Source organism: Wolffia australiana, chromosome 7 (assembly GCF_029677425.1).
Source record: "Wolffia australiana isolate 7733 chromosome 7, ASM2967742v1".
Classification (NCBI taxonomy): domain Eukaryota; kingdom Viridiplantae; phylum Streptophyta; class Magnoliopsida; order Alismatales; family Araceae; genus Wolffia; species Wolffia australiana.
This window is the reverse complement of record NC_135841.1, coordinates 2,571,055-2,577,500: the sequence shown is the minus strand read 5'-3', so window position 1 is coordinate 2,577,500 and position 6,446 is coordinate 2,571,055. Positions and strand designations below refer to the sequence as shown.

Genomic DNA, 6,446 nt, shown 5'->3' with positions numbered 1-6,446 from the left:
ACCTTTCCTTGTTTTAAACACTGCATCATTCATTGATTACATTACATTCAGGTTATCCCCTTGTGGTGCAGTACGATCGATGAATCTGTCAAAATTTTATTCCATCACGGCTTCCTAAGCTCAGAGAATGATAATTTTTGCTTTTGCCATGGGCTCCATCATCTCACTCATCACGCAATCTCTAAGTTTCTAGATTTTAAGTTTGCCCTCTCTCCGGTTTAAACAGGTGAATGGACAATATTTTTGTAGGCAGCCGGTGATCGTTCCTTCGAATGGGCATAATGCGTGCAGTGATATTTGTTTTGCAATTTACCATTACTCTCGTAATATGCATTTTATCAAAATTCGTAATCACGGGCCATAAAAGGATCCCATATATCTTCTCTATCAAAATTCGTGCTAACAACGAACGGACGTTTAGATGGATGCAGGAATGGGCGTCGGGCCATAGGGGCAGAACTCCCATGAGGAGATTGCCTGGCCGGCCAACACGCCTTGCGCGACAAACACTAGGATGCTAAGGGGCGGTCATTCAGACATGGAAGAGCTTATAAGATGAATGGAGCTCCATGACAATAAGGCGAGGATGCTCACCACCATTTTCTAAAAATTGCAAGAACATCATCCCATGGGCATTTAATACGGAGGTGGTTTCCAAGAATGAAGTTGATGTAATGGGGGCCAGAGTTTAGAGGAGTATAGATTTCTATTTTGTTATGGGCTCCATTGTCTCATTCAGCACGCAATCTCTTGGTTTCCAGATTTTAAGTTTGCCCACTCTACGATACGAAGAGGTGAATGGACAATATTTGTGTAGGTGACCAACGATCGCTCCTCCAAATGGGCATAATGCATGAAATGACATTTGTTTCACAATTTATCGTTCCTTTGGTAATACTCATTTTATAGACATTATCCAGGATCTCACGATAAGAAGAGTAGCCCATATGTCTTCTTTATCCAGATTCGTGCTTATGCCAAATGTACGTTTCGACGGATGCAAGAATGGGCGCCGGGCCGGAGGGGCAGAACCCGCAAGAGGAGTGATAAGTTGAAATTCAAGTTGCTAACTTGGTCGTTGCTCAATTTTAAAACTTATGCAATAAAATTCTCATCATCTCATTTAGCTTAGTAATAATTTAGATGGCGAGTAAGATGTTAAACCATAGAGAGGAGTTTTTACTTAGATTGATTGATAATGTACGTCTTCTATGAATTCAATAGGTAGACTTGGCTATGTGACAGAATATTTGATTATCATAGACATGAACTCCTAATTCAGATGCTGAGGGATTAAGACTTTAATAATGAACCTTAGTTAAATATTCACACTACAATGAGAGAGCAAAATCTAGGATGGAAGATACTAACGGGTAACTCAAGTGTCTTAAGGTAAGGTTCATTATTCAGTGATATTGAACCTTAATAATGTGAATATTTAACTAAGGTTCATTAACGGGTATGTCAAGCGTTTTTGCCACTCGTCAAGCTCCAGGCGGAATGTATGGAGTCATGAGACAAGATTAGGCTGGGGAGCATCACTGAAGAAAGAGGTCCTAGATTTTGACTAAGGTTCCCTCTCTTTCTTCAGTCATGCTCCCCAGCCTAATCATAACTCATGACTCGATACATTCCGCTTGGAGCTTGGCGAGTTGCAAAAACATGAATATATATTCAAGTAGAGGAAGTAGTTTACAACGAAGAAGAAAATGTATCCCTTCTAAAACCCTTGATCTCCCCTTTTGTGTTCCTCTTTTCCTCTTTTTTTTAAACCACCCAGAGAATCCTAAAACAAATATCAAGGATTCCTGTTATGCTCCTTTCGATCGTCAGCCCCCTCGACTTCTCGTCTCCTGCTTTCTCTTTGACTTTCCCGCTTATCTTCTTTGCTCCCTGGCCGTAAGATTATCTTTTGCATGTCAGCTGTCATCACATTCACTCACGACTGAGTTTGGCTTCTAGGATTAGGCCACGTCATCATCTGTTCAATTTCCCTGCACAAAAAAAAATAAACAACATAACGCCACATCAGATGCTTGTATAAATTCGAAGTCAGCAATAGGTATTTGAATAAGTGCATCCGTGCTTGCCCCACGAATCGCCTCTCACGCGACCATTTCTAAGCCATGTCGATGCTTCTTTGGTGCTCCGTGTAGGCATTCTACCTAACGAACTTGCCACGCTACTCCCATGGACATAGACCCCCCTTTTGCATGAAACAGAAAAAAAATTGGAAAAAAATAATATCTAGCACATTCAAAATTTCACCTAATCCAGGACTAATTAACTTTCGGTTCTTTTCCAACCAATGACCGGTATGATAACAAAATTTTCAGATTTATTATAAGACTATATTCATAGAACTTCATAATACAGTCATTTTAATGCCAAGCATGATCATTCCTTATACCTAGCTAGTTTAGTAATATAATGAAAACTCCTGATACTTTATGCAAAAGTAGCCTAGTTATCCTCTAATAACTATTAATAAATGCCAATCATCATGCTTGTTTTCAAGTTATCATATACCCCCAACTTAACTCATTGCTAGTCCCTTAGCAATGTTTAAGAGATTGACTTTAGGGTCCATACTGGATTCTTTAGAGAACAAATGTAGTTGAGGAGTGAATTATCAGTTTACCAAATGTAGTTCCCCGTATGGTCATGAGGTAACTCCATAGCTAGGTCAACCTTCTTAGAGTTTATTGGGACTTGCTCAACGGCTAATGTTCAAAGCTTCCGCTTCAATTTTAATCGAGGTTGGGATCATCAATGGGTATGATGCTATGAGAACAACATGATTCTCACTCTCTCATTAAGTGGAATTAACTCCTCACTCGCTCTTCATGATGACTATTAATTCGCACAGACACGAGGCGACCTAGTGTATATAGACTCCCCCCAGCTCATCTTTCCCTCAGAGTGCATCATTAATTGTGTTCCTAGGTGTGTGATCATCCAAACAGACGGCTGAAAGAAAGAGTGATGGTAGTTATGGAAAAGGCTAAAATTTGTGTGTGAAAGGTGTATAATCTATAAGCAAAAGGTGGTTCCACTTATGAAAGCTATTATCCCAGGTGGTTTGCACGCATGGCTTGAGATGGCTAAGATGATTTTGCCCGAATACCAAGATTAAGCTGAGATGATAGATGTTGTAGATAGTGACATGCAATGATGAAAATAAAGGACCGGATACGTGGTAAAAAGGAATATGCATATAAAATGTCTTTTGTATCCTCTCTCTTTAAAAAAAAAAACATTTTATTATTATTTCTTTGTAACATTCTGAAAGATTCTTTTCTTTCTCTTGATTTTTTTTCAACATACTTAGAGATCATTTTTTCTCCTTTTTTTTTGCTCTCTTTTTTCTTGAAGTGAGGGTGAACATACAAGAAGGAACACGTCCTCCACATAAGCTAGGAATGCTTGTCATGGTGTGATGCGTGATTTCCATTTACAACTATTTCCCATGCTAATTGGCAATATGAACGTGTGTGCGCTGGATAAGTGAGCAGACTGTCCATCAATGGTTCATGGAGTGTTTTTAGTGGGTTAACATATGCATGAAAATATCTGGGATCTTAGAATGATCAGGGAGGCTGGAAAGGGGTGCTACACAATGGAGATCATGGAAGGCTTAATCATATAAAGTTGGGTGAATCAAAGAAGTTCTCGATGCACTCTTTCGGAGAGTTTGAGCGGTGAAGAGCCCATCCACTAAGTAGGTTCGGCCATCATCAGGGAAGGGGAGGTGCTCATTGCTCTTTTTTTCTCTTAGTCACTCTATATCCTCCTCATAGCACATCAACCCATTGAGTTCCCATTTTCCTCGATGCCTTGTTATTTTCCCGCCCCAAGAAGATCAACCACCAAATTCTCCATTGGAGGCTCTAGACCTCATGACCCCAATAGGCTCGTAGTAATAAATAAATGTTAATCCTTAACTGAGAAGATATCAAATTACATCATCTCCATGCAATCTTTATACCTCTAAGTTCTGAAAACTTATGATAAATCCCTGGGAACACCAATCAATCTGAAAGAGACATAACTAAATGTAGAAAGTAATAAAAGAAAATAAATGACGCAAGAATAGAGATAACAGAATGTGAAGAAACATAACCCAATCATGCAGGTTATAATGGCGCTATGGACCCAAGGAGTTCCTGTAAAAAAATATTTGTGGGTAGATGTAATGAGGGAGCTTCTACATAGGGTTTAAGCTGTTGGCCGTTGACTGTGAATTCGGCATTAGTTTTAGGATCAGACAGCTTGACCGCACTATGAAAACTTCAAGAATCTCAATAGGCCCATCCTACCTGCATTTTAATTTTCCTGGAAAAAACTTAAAGCGTGAACTATAAAGCCAAACTATTTGCCCTACGTCGAAGTTTCGTCGGTTGATGTGCATATCATGGAAAACTTTCATTTTGGGTACGTATATCTTTGAATTCTCGTAATCTTCATGCAAGAGTTCCTGAAGTTTGTGCAGCTGCAATAGACGTTTTTGTCCTGCATCATCTAATGATAGGTTAAGTTCCTGAATAGCCCAATACGCTTTATATTTGATTTCCACAGGAACGTGACAAGATTTCCCAAAAATTAGTCTATAGGTAGACATCCCTAATGGTCTTTTAAAGGCTGTTCCGTAAGCCCAAAATGCATTATATAGCCAATTTGACCAATCCTTTTCACTTGGCCTGATGATCTTCTTAATAATTTTCTTGATTTCTCTATTAGACACTTCTACTTGCTCGTTGCCTTGAGGGCGGTAAGGAGTAGTGATTCTATGGTGCACTCCATGCTTCTTCAAGAGGGAACGATTTGACCAATCCTTCGCAATTTATCATTCCTCTCGTAATATGATATTTATAAGACATCATCCAGGATCTCACGGGCCATAAGAGGAGCTCGTATGTCTTCTTTATCCAGATTCGTGCTTACGTTGAATGTATGTTTTGATGGATGAAGAATTGGCGTCAGGCCGTAGGGGCGGAACCCCCAAGAGGAGATTGACTGTCAGGCAGACAGGCCTTGGGTGACAAAGATTATGATGCTAAGGGGCTTCCATTATGACATGGAAAAGCTCTTCAGAAAGATGGAGCTCCACGACAAGAAGGCGACGATGCTCACCACTGATAACATGATAAATGAACCTATATTTTTATACATTTTAGATATTTTTAGTATTATTAATTTATAATTTATCATGCTATTATTTGAATAAACCAAATATTTATGCATTAGCTAGAAATTCCAACTTTTGCACATTATGATTATTTTTCACTAACTTCATTGACTTCTATGAAGTCAATCATTTTGATTACTGATGAGTATTTTATAGTTCCAAATGTGAAGAAATTTACAGGAATTAGAAGATATCATTCTTAGAAAATTGGAGGATTTTTGGGAGCTTAGTGATTATCTAAATGGGCTACAAATGATGAAACGGTATTGTGGGCTTTTAGAGGAGAGATCAGAGGGGCTTGGGCCACGATCTGACCTACCTATTGGGCCTGAAAACACCTTACACAAGAAACAAACTGGAAATTACAAGTCAAAGCTCGTAACCAATGGAGAAAAAGAGGCAAAATGGCAAGAAAAGAGAATAGTTAATGCCCAAAGGGATATTTTAGTAATTCTCACAATGTATAAATAGGTTTTTTCTCCCTCATTCTGGACGTGCTCTAGAAAGTGGCTGGCCAGCAGGACAACACATTTTTCAGAATCCAGGTTGTTCAACCTGCTTAATGTAAGTTTATTGAAGTTTTCTCTTGATCTCGTCTCTTGTTTGCATTGAAAAACGCTTGATCCTGGCGAAATATAAGGATCCATACTTGAGAGGAAGCATTGAGGGCTCAGTAAACTTGCATTGAGGCTTTAGGATCTTAGATTTCTACTTTCTCCATCATTTCCCATCCATTTACCCTTAAAATCCATCACTTTCCCACTCTAAACACTCATTTTCTCCACTTTCTCTCTCTAAAGTAGATTTTTTCTCTCACTAGACCATCCATATCCACATTACATCACCTCAGAATTTCATAAAAAATATCCTTCATCTACACCTCGAAGTTCCCTCTCAAACTCTCTCTACACTATCTCTTCATTTTCTCTCTCTATCTCTTCATTTTCTTTCTCTATCCTCTCATTTCGACATTTTATCTCTCTAAAAATTTTGTTTCTTACTCTAAAATATCTCCCTATGTCTCTCTATATCCTCAAGCATTCCCTACTTCGAACCCCAAAAAAATCGCATTAAAATATTATTTGTTATCTTTTCAAAACACAAGTTTATGTCTTCTAGCCGCCACCGTGCGGTGCCGTGCGGTGTTGTGCGGTGCGGTGCCATGCGATGCCCATGCGGCAGAGACAGCCCTCTGCCTGCCGGTCCGTGCGCAGCCAGTGCACACGACCGTAGGGCACAGGGTAGCCCTGTGCAGGAC

The 6,446-nt window shown here is 39.4% G+C and overlaps 1 long non-coding RNA gene across 1 annotated transcript in view; it reads left to right on the top strand.

Moving 5' to 3' along the window:
* LOC144705700 (uncharacterized) overlaps positions 1–872 on the top strand; it is a 1,494-nt gene extending 622 nt beyond the window's left edge. The window contains exon 2 of the long non-coding RNA XR_013582091.1: positions 422–872. This is a non-coding gene — a long non-coding RNA (uncharacterized LOC144705700). The remainder of the gene's footprint in view (positions 1–421) is intronic.
* The last annotated feature ends 5,574 nt before the right edge of the window (positions 873–6,446 follow it).